General features: G+C 41.0%; 1 protein-coding gene across 2 annotated transcripts in view; it reads right to left on the bottom strand.

Annotated features, from left to right (window-relative positions):
- Positions 1-12,863, bottom strand: part of NFYC (nuclear transcription factor Y subunit gamma) — a 68,137-nt gene extending 55,274 nt beyond the window's left edge. The window contains exon 1 of one of the 2 annotated variants that reach the window (XM_032360871.1): positions 12,647-12,863. The gene's annotated coding sequence lies outside the window, so the exon portion shown is untranslated. Of the gene's footprint in view, positions 1-12,634 lie in introns of both variants that reach the window. The other variant, XM_032360875.1, reaches the window with a different exon arrangement.
- Between the last annotated feature and the right edge of the window lie 1,320 nt (positions 12,864-14,183).

The following is a 14,183-nucleotide window of genomic DNA, read 5'->3' on the forward strand; positions in this document are numbered from 1 at the left end:
CTAATCTTGCAGGTTATACTGTATCACATCAGAAGCATAACTAGTAGCAAAGATACTAGACTCTTCAGTGCCCTGAACAAACACTTCACTGATGGTACCCCTAACTGATTCCTTTGGACTCAGAGAAGTAAGTGAACCTGGAAGTCCCAAGAAATATCAGAGAACCTCTAAAGAAAAATGAACTTTTCATCTGTTGTGATATGAACACAAAGCCATTTTCATTTGAATATTAAATACATTGTGTGACTTCTTATATACTAAGCTGATGAGAGATGTATATAGCAGTTTTGTACTGACATGATAGGCTAAGGGAATGGGGTATTTTTTTTTTTTTAAGAATACCTTTAATGCAACTACTCAGAATCAAATACTGTATTTTGCTTATATAAATGAGAAACAAGGGTGTTAGTCTCCCAATATTAGATACTACTATACAAACTGTTTTGTAATCTTTTTCACTTAAAAAATATCAACCTTCCATATCAAATATATATCATTTATAGTTGGGTTATATTCCATTAAATGGATGTACCATAATTTTTCAATGAGTTTTATATTAATAACTTCAGTGCTTTCAATTTATTTTTTTAATTTTTTTAATATAGCTGATACAATGTTACACCAGTTTCAGGTTTATAACACAGTGATTCACCTTCTCTATGTTATGTTATGCTCACAAGTGTAGCTGCCATCTGTCACCATACAACACTATTACAGTGTCATTGACCATACTCCCGATGCTGTGCCTTTCATTCCTGTGGTTTATTCATCCCATAACTGGAAGCCTGTATCTCCCCCTCCATTTCAGCCATTCCATGCCTTCCCTGGCAACCATCAGTATGTTCTCTGTATTTATAGGTCTGATTATGCTTTTCTGTTGTTCATTTGTTTTGTTTTTTAGAGTCCACACATGAGTAAAATCATATAGTATCTGTCTTTCTCAGTCTGACTTACTTCATTTAGCATAATATCCTCTAGGTCCTTCCATGTTGTCACAAATAGCATCATCTCATTCTTTCATATGACTATGTAAAAATCCACTGTGCGTGTGTGCGCGCACGCGCGCGCGCGCGTCTGTGTGTGTGTGTACCACATCTTCCTAACCACTCGTCTATTGATGGACGAGTTGCTTTCACATCTTGGCTATTGTAAATAATGCCAAGGCTACAATGAACAGAGCGGTACACATATCTTTTTGAATTAGTGTTTTCGGGCACCTGGGTGGCTCAGTGGGTTAAAGCCTCTGCCTTCGGCTCAGGTCATGATCTCAGGGTCCTGGGATCAAGGCCCGCGTCGGGCTCTCTGCTTGGCGGGGAGCCTGCTTCCTCCTCTCTCTGCCTGCCTCTCTTCCTACTTGTGATCTCTGTCTGTCAAATAAATAAATAAAAATCTTAATAAATAAATAAGAAAGAAAGAAAGAAAGAATTAGTGTTTTCATTTTCTTTGGGTAGATATCCAGTAATGAAATTACTAGATCGTATGATATTTCTATTTTTAATTTTTTGAGGAATCTCCATACTGTTTTCCACAGTGGCTGTACCAATTTACATTCCCACCAACAGCAAAAAAGGTTCCTTTTTCTCCACATCCTTGGCAACACTTATTTCTTGACTTTTTAATTTTAGCCTTTCTGACAGGTGTAAGGTGATGTATCACTGTGGTTCCGATTTGCATTTTCCTAATGATTACTGATATTGAGCACCTTTTCATGTGTCTATTGGCAATCTGTACGTCTTCTTTGGAAAAATTTATTTTCAGGTCTTTTCAGGTCCTCTGCCTATTTTTTCACTGGACTTTTTGGTGGGGCTGCTGAAATGTATAAGGTCTTCATATATTTTAGATATTAATCCTTCAGTGTCTTCAATTTTAAAATACTGTAAATAGGGGCGCCTGGGTGGCTCAGTGGGTTAAAGCCTCTGTCTTCGGCTCAGTTCATGATCTCAGGATCCTGAGATCAAGCCCCACACTGGGCTCTCTGTTCAGCGGGGAGCCTGCTTCCCCCTCTCTCTCTCTGCCTGCCTCTCTGCCTACTTGTGATCTCTGTCGGCCAAATAAATAAAAATCTTTTAAATAAATAAATAAATAAAATACTGTAAATAGTATCACAGAGAACATCCATTATGCCCATTCCTTGTACCCTCATTATCCTTTCCAGAACCACTGCAATGGCTTCATAAATATTATCATTTTTGTCTGGTTTTTAAAAAAACAACCAGGGTCAGTGGGGAGGGATAGGGTAGTTAGGTTATGGACACTGAGGAGGGTCGTACTACGGTAAGCGCTGTGATTTGTGTAAGACTGATGATTCACAGACCTGTATCCCTAAGCAAATAATAGATTATAGGTTAGTAAAAAAAAAACAAAACAAAAAACAACAAGAACAACAAAACAAAACAAACCATGAAAGACAGATTTTTCTAATGTTAAATCTTTCCATTTTCCATTTTGGTTTGAATTTTTTTTTAATTATAAGCAGAAAATTAAGGACTGCCAGATTGTTGCTTCTGACCCATACCCTTTACCTCACTTGGTCATGAACAACTATTAGTTATTTCCCAAACCAAATCCACCTTCAAAGTTAAAACTTTGTGTCAACAAATTTTCAAAAGAATCTGACAGAAGTTCTAAAGATAATCTCCAAAGAAGTCCCAGAAACATTCTGTTTGTTTTGTTTTGAGCAATGACAGTATCATTAGAAAAAGCAACACAGTGTTTGCTGGTACCCAGTAAATGGCTGCTCAATAAGTTAATGAAGTAAACCAATAAATGAGATGGTAAGTAGATCATAAATTCTCAATTATTTGTTTTTAAAAAATAAATTTTATTCTCCAAAGCATAAAATAAAACCAATGGATGGAAAGTTATTCCAGAAAACTATTCTCTTCTCTCAGAGCTGTCCAAAGATGGTACAAGCTGCCTCAGAAGCTATGGATTGGGTTGTTGGCACAGGCTGTTTGAACACTTGACAGCAATATGTAAAGACAAGATGAAAAAGAGCAGCCATGTGGAGAAGCAGAGGGAAAAAAGCCCAGTCTCTGAAGCTAGACAGATTTAGATTCTAATTCTAATCCCTCATCACCTCATTTTAGCTGAGTAACCTCAAACTAGTTACTTAACCCCACTGAGGCCAATCTCCTAAACTATAAACCATCTTGCAAGGCTATAAGATCAGGGATATTTTCATTCACTCAGTAAATACTTACGTATAAGTATTGTGCTAAGGGACGCCTGGGTGACTCAGTTGGTTAAGCGGCTGCCTTCAGCTCAAGTCGTGATCCCAGGGTCCTGGGATCGAGTTCCAAGTCAGGCTCCTTGCTCGGCGGGGAGCCTGCTTCTGCCTCTGCCTGCCTCTCTGTCTGCCTGTGCTCACTCTCTCTCCCTCTGTCTCTGACAAATAAATAAATAAAATCTTTAAAAAAAAAAAAAAAAAGTATTGTGCTAAGATCTGGGGATCCTAAACAATACATAGGCCTGTCCTCGAGGATACTAAAGTCTATTATGACAGAGAAGAATATTAAAATAGGCGATCACAGTGCTGTGTGTTAACAGTTCCCACAGGCATAGACCTAAGCAGAACCCCTAACCCAGGGCCTAACTAAATTTCAGGCTGGTCAGAGACGGCTTCTTGGGAGATTTAAAATTGTAAGAAGAATAGGAACCTACTGAGACAGACAAGCAAACTGCATGTGCAAAGTTCTGGAGCTGACAGAAAGCATTACACTCCTGGAATGGCTATAGTTTGATACGGCAGCAGCCCAGAGACAAGAGGCTAGAAGAGAACCTAGAAAAGTGAACAGGGCTGGACAAGACTAAGATACTAGAACTTTATTCTGAGGACAACAGCGAGCCACTGAAGAGCTTTATGCATGGGACTGGCACAATCAGAATTACCCTTTTAAAAGATCATTTCAGGTTCAGTCTGGAAAAACAGACAGGGTGGGAGCATGAGAACTCCACACAGACAGCAGGGGAAACAAAGACCCTGTGTCATCTAGTTACTGGAAAATGTGGTAGTGCAGATGTTGAGCAGATAAATGGGAAATATTAAGAAGATAAAAAATCATTAAGACCAGTGGTTAATAATCCCTGTAGAATAACAACACTGTGACTGATAAATAGCAAGTGCTCTAAGAAAATGGTAGCTGCTAGTATCATCATTGACATTGGCAACTGGGTTAGATGACCTTTGGAAATCACTTTGATCCCGAAGAGTCTGTGCGACTTTGGAGACGTATGCTGTACGTTCCCAGACAAATCCTTTCCTACTATTGGCCAAGCTGTCTTATACAAAAAGATTCGTTTTTTACTCATAAACTCTCTACACCAGAACTGTTCAACTGGGCCCCACTACGTACTAGTCATAATATGAAATGCTTATTAGATGTTCTCACAAACAGGGTTTCGTGGCCAAGTAAGTTCAAGAAACACCGCATTATGCATCCTCTCTCTTGAAGGGTCATAAGGCACATCAACAAGCAGGCTCTGAATACTAATTCTGCAGTAAAGAAATACATTTCACTTTACTGTCAAGGATCCTTTTTCCAACTCCAGAGAACATTTATTACATTGTATAAGAACTCATGTTCAGGGGCGCCTGGGTGGCTCAGTGGGTTAAGCCTCTGCCTTCGGCTCAGGTCATGATCTCAGGGTCCTGGGATCAAGCCCACATTGGGCTCTCTGCTCTGCAGGGAGTCTGCTTCCCCCACCCCCCTTTGCCTGCTGCTCTGCCTACTTGTAATCTGTGTCAAAAAAATAAATAAAATCTTAAAAAAAAATTAAAAAACTCATGTTCAATGAAATAGCTTAGGAAATGCTGCTCTAAAGTGCCTTACAGATTTTAGTGGAATGAAAAGATTATAGGCCACCTTCCAAAATGGCTGGAGTTTTACACACATTATGGCATTTCCCTTTTAATTTAGTCCTACTGAAAATACATTAAATATCACCATAAATAGCAATCCTCTGGCTCCCAAATTATCGCCAGCCAAGTGTGCTTTGCTTTTTTAAAAGGCCACAACTTTGTGTCATGATAACGAGCAAATTCTAAGCTACTTACCCTTCGGGGTACAGTAATAATTTTTAAGACAGTTAAGAATGACAAAGATGTTCAACTGCTCAGTTGCATGTAGTTCACTTTCCTCTTTTCTATGAACGATCACGCCACTAGTGAGGGGTATGTTTTCTTAACACTAGACAAAGAATCTTACTTCATATAGATCCCTAGACAATGTGCAGCTTCTGAGGGCAGGGGTAACAATAACAGAAATTGTGAAAACCTTCAGTACAGTAGTCTCCCCTTATCTAGAGGCGATGCAGTCCATGACCCCCCACCACCCAGTGGATGCCTGAAACTGCGGGTAGTACAGAACCCTATATACATTATGTTTCTTCCTATACTACATATCCATGATGGAAGTTTAATTTATAAATTAGGCACAGTAAAGAGATCAATAACTAGTAATAAAATAGAAAAATTATAATAATATACTGTTACGTGAATGTGGTCTCTCTCAACATCTCTTACTGTTCTGCACTCACCCTTCTTGTGATGATGTGAGATGATAAAAGGCCGGTGTGATCAGATGAAGTGAGGGGAATGACCGGCATTGTGATGTGGCGTTAGGCTACTACCGATCTTCTGACAATAATCAGAAGGATCATCTGCTTCTGGACCACGGATGACCGCAGTAACTGAAACCACCGAAAGCGAAACTGCAGAAAATGGGTGGGACTGCTGTAACTCTAATAGATTTAAGCCAATGACATCACACAAACTATTCTATACTCCAATATCATTTCTTATGAGTCACTGAAGCATTTATTCAAAGATTGCTCAAGATCACTGTTTATAGCTCACTCCCATGAATGTATTTAAGATTCTTTTTTTCCCAAAGATTTTATTTATTTGACAGAGAGAGGCACAGAGAGGGAACACAAGCAAGGGGGCGGTGAGAGAGGGAAAGGCAGGCTTTCGCTGAGCAGGGAGCCCGATGAGGGGCTCCATCCCAGGACCCTGGGATCATGACCAGAGCTGAAGGCAGACGCTTAACGACTGAGCCACTCGGTGCCCCTAAGATTAATTCTTGAATCTGACCTAACAATATACTGTTGATTTTAAATGGAGAGTATTCATCTAAATAAGACACTTTATATATCTTGGACATGAAGATTTGAACCTTTGAGTTAAACCTATTCTAATGGAAACATTCAAATACAAAGGTTAGCCTAGTCCCTCTCTCTGAACTGCACCTGAAGTTTATCCATTAGAAAGGTCTCATTATATAAAAGTACACTGAATTTAGAAGTAATCTGTCTGCAGACAAGTAAAATTTTTTTTTTAAGATTTTCTTTTAAAGCAATCTCCACACTCAATGTGGGGCTCAAAGTCACAACCCTGAGATCAAGAGTCACACACTTCACCCACTAAGCCAGTTTGGCACCCCCAAACAAATAAGGACTTGAACCAAAATAGAAAATACAACTTCCATGCTGAAAATGAACACAGATGTTGCCTCACTGTTATCAGGTACATCACTGCTAAAACATGGAGAAGTGTGGGAAGGGTGCAGCAAATTTTGCAACCTGGCAAAAATTTCTGCAGGCAGAGAAATTTTTTCCTGAACCATCCCACAACGTTGTCTTCTGCTTACTTCAAAGAAAATGTTACCCAGGTGACTAGAAACCAAACTGACAGTCTTACTTCAACTGACAATTTCTACAATTAGAAAAATTTTTAAATGACTATAATGCAAATCTCTTTCTGGACTGAAGGATAAAACTGGTTGTTCTGATTTCAATAAATTATTGCTATTTGGCAAATAAAGAAAAGTTCTCATCTCATCGAAATCACTACCACTCAGCACCTGAGGATTAACAGAGCAATCAGGAAACAACCTAACCCTGAAATAAATGATCCTACTACTTCATACATTCATAAACATAGACTAGTAATAATCTAGATCCTCTGTAAATCAGCTCCTAAGCCACAACAACATAACTAAATTAGGTTATTTCTTTCATGCCAATGGTTGCTCCCTCATGCAGAAATCTTATCATACATAAAAGAGTAGGTAATTACAAAAGGCTCCTCGTTAGGGAAGCTCTAAGAGGCTGAAAGGACAGATTTTATGCTGTTTTAAAGAGAAGATGATGTGTCCTCTCACTTACTAAGGTCTGCTTGGTGACAGGCACCTACCATATGCTACTGTATTCATTTTTCATAACTACTCTGTAAGATAGGTGTCACTACCACTACTTTACACAGGAAGAAACTAAGGCTTAGACCGGTTAAGAAACTGACCCCCAGCTCAAACAGAGGGTAACCGCATTGCAGAAGAATTCTTTCCCAGGTCTGACTCCAGCGTCACCAACTACACTACCCCCTCCCATCAGCACTTTTTGGCCAAAGTATTTTAAATCCATTTCCTCCAACAATTAATCTACTTAAATTATGTTAGGTGCTTTCAGTCTCTGGGAAAATACTGAAATGACCTTGTAGTCTTCCTAACTAGTCACAGCACATGCATGAAAAACTGAATAAACAAAATGAAAAGAGAGCCTGGAATACATCAGATAACTCACAGTCTGCTTTGAGCACAAGAAACTGAATGGAAAAGAACAACTTGCTGGCTAAGGAATGTTCCTCCTAGGTTGTATGCCTGAGGCTGGAATGAACCTCAAGAAGGTCATCTGTGACCTTAATAATGTCCTCTGCCATTCTCCCTCCTATGAATGAGGCAAACTTGTCAAAACAAAGGTGCCTTAGAGTCATCACCATCATCAAGTCAATGTTTCCATAGAAGAGGCAAAGCTGCCCAGTGGAATGAGCACAGGACTAGGAAACCAGTAATCTGGGTTAGACTTGACTCTCCCCTAGCATAGCCAAGTGACCTTGTCAAGGTCATCACACTCTTCAGGGCCTCTGAACAAAGAACGTGCCTGAGAGAAACCAAAAAAGCTACTTCTTGATCCAAGATGCAAGTATTTTTCTTTTCTCCTTTTTTTTTTTTAAAAAAAAAAGAGAGAGAGAGGAGAGGAACACAAGCAGAGGGTGTGGGAGAGAGAGAATAGGCTTCCCATGGAGCAGGGAGCCCTTCTCAGGGCTCAATCCCAGGACCCTGGGACCATGACCTGAGCCGAAGGCAGACGCTTAACTACTGAGCCACCCAGGCATCCCTCTCCTAATGTTTTATGGTGTCCAGAGAACACAGTGTTTGGGGCACCTGGGTGGCTCAGTCAGTTAAGTATCCAACTCTTGATTTAAGCACAGGTCATGACCTCAATTGTGGTCTCAGGGTGATGGCACTGCGCCTCATGTCAGCTCCACACTCAGCCTGGAGTCCGCTTGAGAGTCTCACTCTCCTTTTCCCTCTGCCCCACCAGCCCCGCTTTCATGCTCTCTCTCTAAATAAATAAAATCTTTAAAAAAAAAATTCTCTCCCTCTCGCCTCCCCCTTCATGCATTTGTACTCTCTTTCAAAAAAGAACAAACGAACGAAAGAATGAACAAACTCAGTATTTAAAATTAAGGATTCCACAAATTTTGTAAGAATTCAGACTGTAATGGAGTTATAGACTGATGCTTAAATCTAGGCCCTGTCGCCTTACGTGACCTTGAGCAAATTACTTAACTTCTCAGTTTCTTCACACCTAAAAATGCAGGTGGTAATAGTATCTACCACATAGCACGTGTGAATAATACACATAATACATTTATACCCTAGCTGGTACAATATAATCACTCAATTAAAAAGTAGTAACTATAATATCATTCCTGAGTTTGATTCATAGATTTTTAGTGTTTCATTACCTCTAAACTAAAATTGCCTCAAAAAGCAACTAGCACCAGCTCAAGTCACTTTGCCTCCACTTCTCTGTAAGCGGGGATAAGAAACCCTGCATCTTTTCTAGTACAATGAATCCATTTTGACCAAATGGAAAAGATATACATGTAAATGAGATAACAGAATTGTTATAAGGATTTAGATAACAAAACAGGGATACAGTCTGTTAAGTATTAAACATTAGTATGAGTCTACTTAGAAGGCAAAGTTGATGTTCTCAAGTTACGATGTTAAACATAAACTCAGACCTACTCAGACCTCCTAGGAGTTCGAGATTTCGAGGGTGGGTAATTCCTGGTGATAAAAAGCCCAGAACTGGCCATGGATGTAAAGAGCTAATGGGAATGAAGATGATCTCGGTGGTGTTGAAGAACAGATAGTTAAGAAATGTTTGCTGAATAAAAAACAATTATGTGCATGCTTGTTTTTGCAAACTTGTCTATATTTACTAAAGAAGAAACTAAGTTAGGGTGCCTGGGTGGCTCAGTGGGTTAAAGCCTCTGTCTTCGGCTCAGGTCACGATCCCAGGGTCCTGGGATTGAGCCCCACATCGGGCTCTCCGCTCAGCGGGGAGCCTGCTTCCCCTTCTCTCTCTCTGCCTGCCTCTCTGCCTACTTGTTATCTTTGTCAAATAAATAAAATCTTTTTAAAAATTAAAAAAAAGAAGAAACTAAGTTATGGATGTCATAATATTCTTCATATTCAACTAACTTAATGATTGAGTCAAACAAAGTTAGATGACCCGTGTACAAAATGCATGGCAAGCCCTATTTCCCCTTGTTCTTTTCACTCTTATCTTCCACACTACCATGTAATTGCAAATAAAAGGGAGGAGACCCTCACCTAATTGTATCAAATCACAAAGCAACTCAGACTTCCAGTTTGCTAGTCTCCTCTTGCAACCTAAATTATTTAAAGATTTCCATGCAAATACTAGAACTGCAAATAATTTTTTGCATCCAGTTTTAATTTTACATGTAATTTAGGATAAGCATCTACTAGATTAACTATCCCACGTTTTGAAGAAGGCACCAGGCTTCCAGACATGTCCCAGTGTTTGGAGACATCTTAAAGAAGTAGTGATGTCTGAAAATGCTCCCAAATGAGTTCTTATACACTTGGTAGTTCCTCACTCCTTGGCATTAACCATTTCCATATACAGAGAGACTATGTCATCAATTTTCTTAAGTTTGATTTTAAAGAATGAGATTCTTAAACTTTCTGTACATATTTTTCCCTATTATCTACCTGGCTTCAGAAAAAACCCAAAAGTTTACTTTGTAAATCTTTCTCTATACAATAGAAATCAACAGATATGATTTAAATACCTAGTTGAAGAAACTGTATTTTATACAGTTCCTATTCTGTGGTCTGAATCTTTAAAACAGCACAACAAATTCTTGTTAATTATATTTTCCCCACTCAATATACTCCTAACACTCAGCAACCAAAGAAAGATGACCCACTTTGAAATATTAACACTATCTGGAAGTTTGACTAGTCATGTTTATACCGATAGCAGGACATGGCAGTTAAAACTACAGGTTTCGGCATCAAACAACTTTGATTCGAACCCCAGTTCAACACTGGACAAGCTACATAAACTCTGTGATCCTCAATTTTCTCATCTCCAACATGGGAATGACAAAGTCTACTTAACAAGAATTGGGTAAGTGTACCCCAAAATGTCAACTCCCTTCCTCTACTACTTTCCCTTTCTCTCTTGAAAATTTTGTTGCATTCACAAAAAACGGACCAAATTTGAAAAGCAGAGAAGTTTGTTTTGTTTTGTTTTAAGATTTTTATTTGTTTATTTGACAGGCAAAGATCAGAAGTAGGCAGAGAGGCAGGTAGAGAGAGAGGGGGAAGCAGGCTCCTGGCCAAGCAGAGAGCCCGATGTGGGGCTCCATCCCAGGATCCTGGGATCATGACCTGAGCTGAAGGCAGAGGCTTTAACCCACTGAGCCCAGGCGTCCCCCAGAGAAGTTTCTTGAAATTGGTATGAATACAGATGTATAACACCTATCTAAAGCTAGAAAGGACCACCTAACATATACGAGGAAAAACAAATTAGGAAGCACAGAGGTTTAACACAAATATGTTTCCATGAACCCCAAACCTTGGGAAGAGCAAATGTAGAACAATTCATTACAATAAAATGGAAAGTGATAAAATACCCCCAAGCTGACTCTAACAACTCTTGACTAAAACAAGTTTTGAAATACAAACCAGAAAGTGCTGATAAGTTCTGTAACTCATGACAAGATGCAAGAAACTATGCACTAGTTTATTCTCCTTCCAAGCTGCTTATTTAAAAAAAAAAAAAAAAAAAAAAAAATTTAAGTGCACATGAGGGTGGGTGTACTTTTTAGGCATATATAAAAGAAAACAAGTAAGCCAGGTCCAGCATCTCTGTTAAGCTCTGTCTTTGACTAAAGAGGAACCTAGCAATATCTCTTCAACAAATAAATGCCAAGTATCTAATATCTCCTAGAAAATGCAGCCTTTAGAAACCCAGCCCTCACATGTATCCTTTCTAATGCAGAAAAACTTTATATACAATGTCTCAAAACTAGCTGCATAGTCCTGCGACCCAATAATCTATAATTGCTCCCTTACTATAATTCCCAAGTCTGAAAGTGTTCCCCATTTCAGATGGGGAAATGTTTCACACTTCCTCATTCCTACAGATCTGTCACTACTTAATGCTGTGTCTTTTAAGCTTGGTACAGTTTTTAACACCCGGCACCAATAAGGGTCCCTCTCCCAGGCTGGTTCTGTTTTCTCCTTATATCACATATCAGACCTGGTAACTGAAACCTCGGTTTCAATGCTGGCATTCTCCAGCAAAATCCCGATCTGATCCTATAGCTTAGATAGGTTCCTAATGTCCTGACGCCCCTTCCTCCTATACCATGCCCTTCAGACCTGGCATCCGTGGACATCGCGGTCACTGACAAACTGTCTTAAACTCCAGTCTACCTTAACTATAGAAAACAAACTGATGGTTATCAGGGAGGAGGCACGTGTGGCTGAAATACGTGATGGGGATTAAGGAATACAGTCACTACATTATACACCTGAAACTAAAGTAACACCATATGTATGTTAACTATGCCGGATAAAAGGCAACAAAACAAAACGGCCCTCCAAGTCTAGCTCTCTTGGCTCTCAAAGACCCCCTCAGCCTCTAACTCAGGTTTCAGGGTTTCCAAGCCTGGCAGCCTTGGAGCTTATATGCCCTTATACTAGGCCACGAGGGTACCTCTGGATTGGGAGTGCCACTCACTCCCGGCCGTGAGCAGACTATCCTCGAAGTACCTGCCAGACCATAGACCGGTCTTCCTCCTTAAGGTCTCTAAACTCGCCCCCAGCCTCCACCCTATGCCTGCATGGAAGGGGGTCACCACCCTGCTGCCCAAGCCCGAGACGCGCGCATCCCTGCAGCCTCGGATTCCTTCATCACCCCCAAGGCCGGAGCCAGCGCGACCAATAAGGTGCCAGGTCCGCGGCCTCCCCGCCACCGACCAATCACGAGCGAGCCCCCCCGCAGTCGCCTTCCGCCAATGGGAGAAAGCCCGCGGGCCGGGCCGACGAGGCGCACGGACCCCAGGAGCGCGACGGCGGCGACAGCGGCGGGCCCGGCGAGAACACAACATGGCGGCGGGCACGCCGGACCGAACTACAGAAGCGGCCGCGAGAGGGAAGTGAGGTCTCCGCCGAAGGCGGGAAGCGCTGCCCCTCCCCCCGCCGCTGCCGCTCGCCTCTCACCCTCCCTCCCACAGACGCTCCCGCACACTCACACGCCTCTGCTCAGGAGTCCAGGGAAGAGCAGGAGCCGCCCCCACGCTCCTGCGGAGTCGGGCAGTGCAGAGGCCTGGGCACGGCGGAGGGGAGGGGGAAGCGTGCGTCACGGAGAACGGAGCGCGCGCAAGGCGGGGGCACAAACAAGATGGCGGCCACGCCGTTTGCACCGTCTCCCCCCCTTCCCCTCCCCCTCCCTTGGCGCCTTGACTCCCTGTATCTTGAAATGCGCAGAAGCTGAGTTGTTTGAAGTCTCGCGAGAATTAGGAAGGGCGGCGACCTGCGGAGGTGGAATGAGATCAGAGAGCCTTCTGACCCCACCCCTTTCTAGGGGATCCGGAGGCGTTGCCCGGTGAACTCCACCGGGCGTTCTACGCCTGTGGGCCTTTGATGTGGTGCGCACACTGAATGTTAAATACGTCTTTTGAGTTTTGGCCTTTGGTTTTGTTTTGTTTTGTTTTGTTTTAATTTGGGACGAAAGAGAGCAGTCGGACGAAGGACGACATGGGGATGCCAGATTATGGGCGCCGCTAAAGAAAATAGCTACTAGTACCATAAAAGGGGATTTTACACCAAAACTGTAAAATGATATACTCCAGGGTAAAGAACAGCACCTCCTATGAATTAATAGCGTGTAACCTTACGTCGACATAAACACTGCTTTTCTCTGAATGCAGTTTAAAACTTCCATCAAGACAATTGAAAACCCCATGAGTATTACCTTATCTCTTTAATCTCTACAACCAGTAGTATTTCTGTTTTGCAGATAAAGCTGATGCTCAAAAGGATTAAATAACTTGGTCAAACTCTCCCATAAGTGTCAAAACTCAATACGAGTAGTTCCAAAACCTGTGGATGAATTATCTACTTTGAGCCAATAGGTTAGGTGTAAGCACTGAGAGAAATGAAACTGCTTTTGTTGCTGGTTACCTTTAATTTTTTAAATGACCTTGGAGACTTTTTGAGACTTGGGTTGCAGGAGTCTTCAACAATATTATAAACACTATTATTATTTCTTTCCTTTGAGTGTATGACTGCGATGATAAAGGTGTTAAGTATACTGGAATAGCCCTCGACATGAATTCAGGAAAACTGTTTCCAAATCCAACCTGAATAAATCTCACTTGAGGCACTCAATAAATATTTGATGAATGAATGAACAAAACCTGACTAGCTATAAGACACCTGACTTTGCTGAGTCTCGATTTCTTCATCTGTAAAAGGATCTAATTCCTACCTCCTGGGAGTGTTGGGGAGATTGAATGAAATAGTGTAAAGGAGAGTGCTTTGGAAATTGCAGAAGTGTCAAGGAAGTTAGTGTTAATGATGACATTTTCATACATGAGAAATGGCATAAAAAAGTCAAAACAGACTCAAAATAAATAGTGTAAGATAATAGAAAGATGAGCTAGCTAATGGGAAAAGCTAAGTGAGTCTCTAAAATACTGAGTTAATTATTGCATATATTTTGTTACAAAAGATGTAAAAATGTGTAGGAATCAGCATGAATTAGTATTATTAGATTTTACTGTTATA

The sequence above is a fragment of the Mustela erminea genome, chromosome 10, assembly GCF_009829155.1.
Source record: "Mustela erminea isolate mMusErm1 chromosome 10, mMusErm1.Pri, whole genome shotgun sequence".
NCBI lineage: Eukaryota > Metazoa > Chordata > Mammalia > Carnivora > Mustelidae > Mustela > Mustela erminea.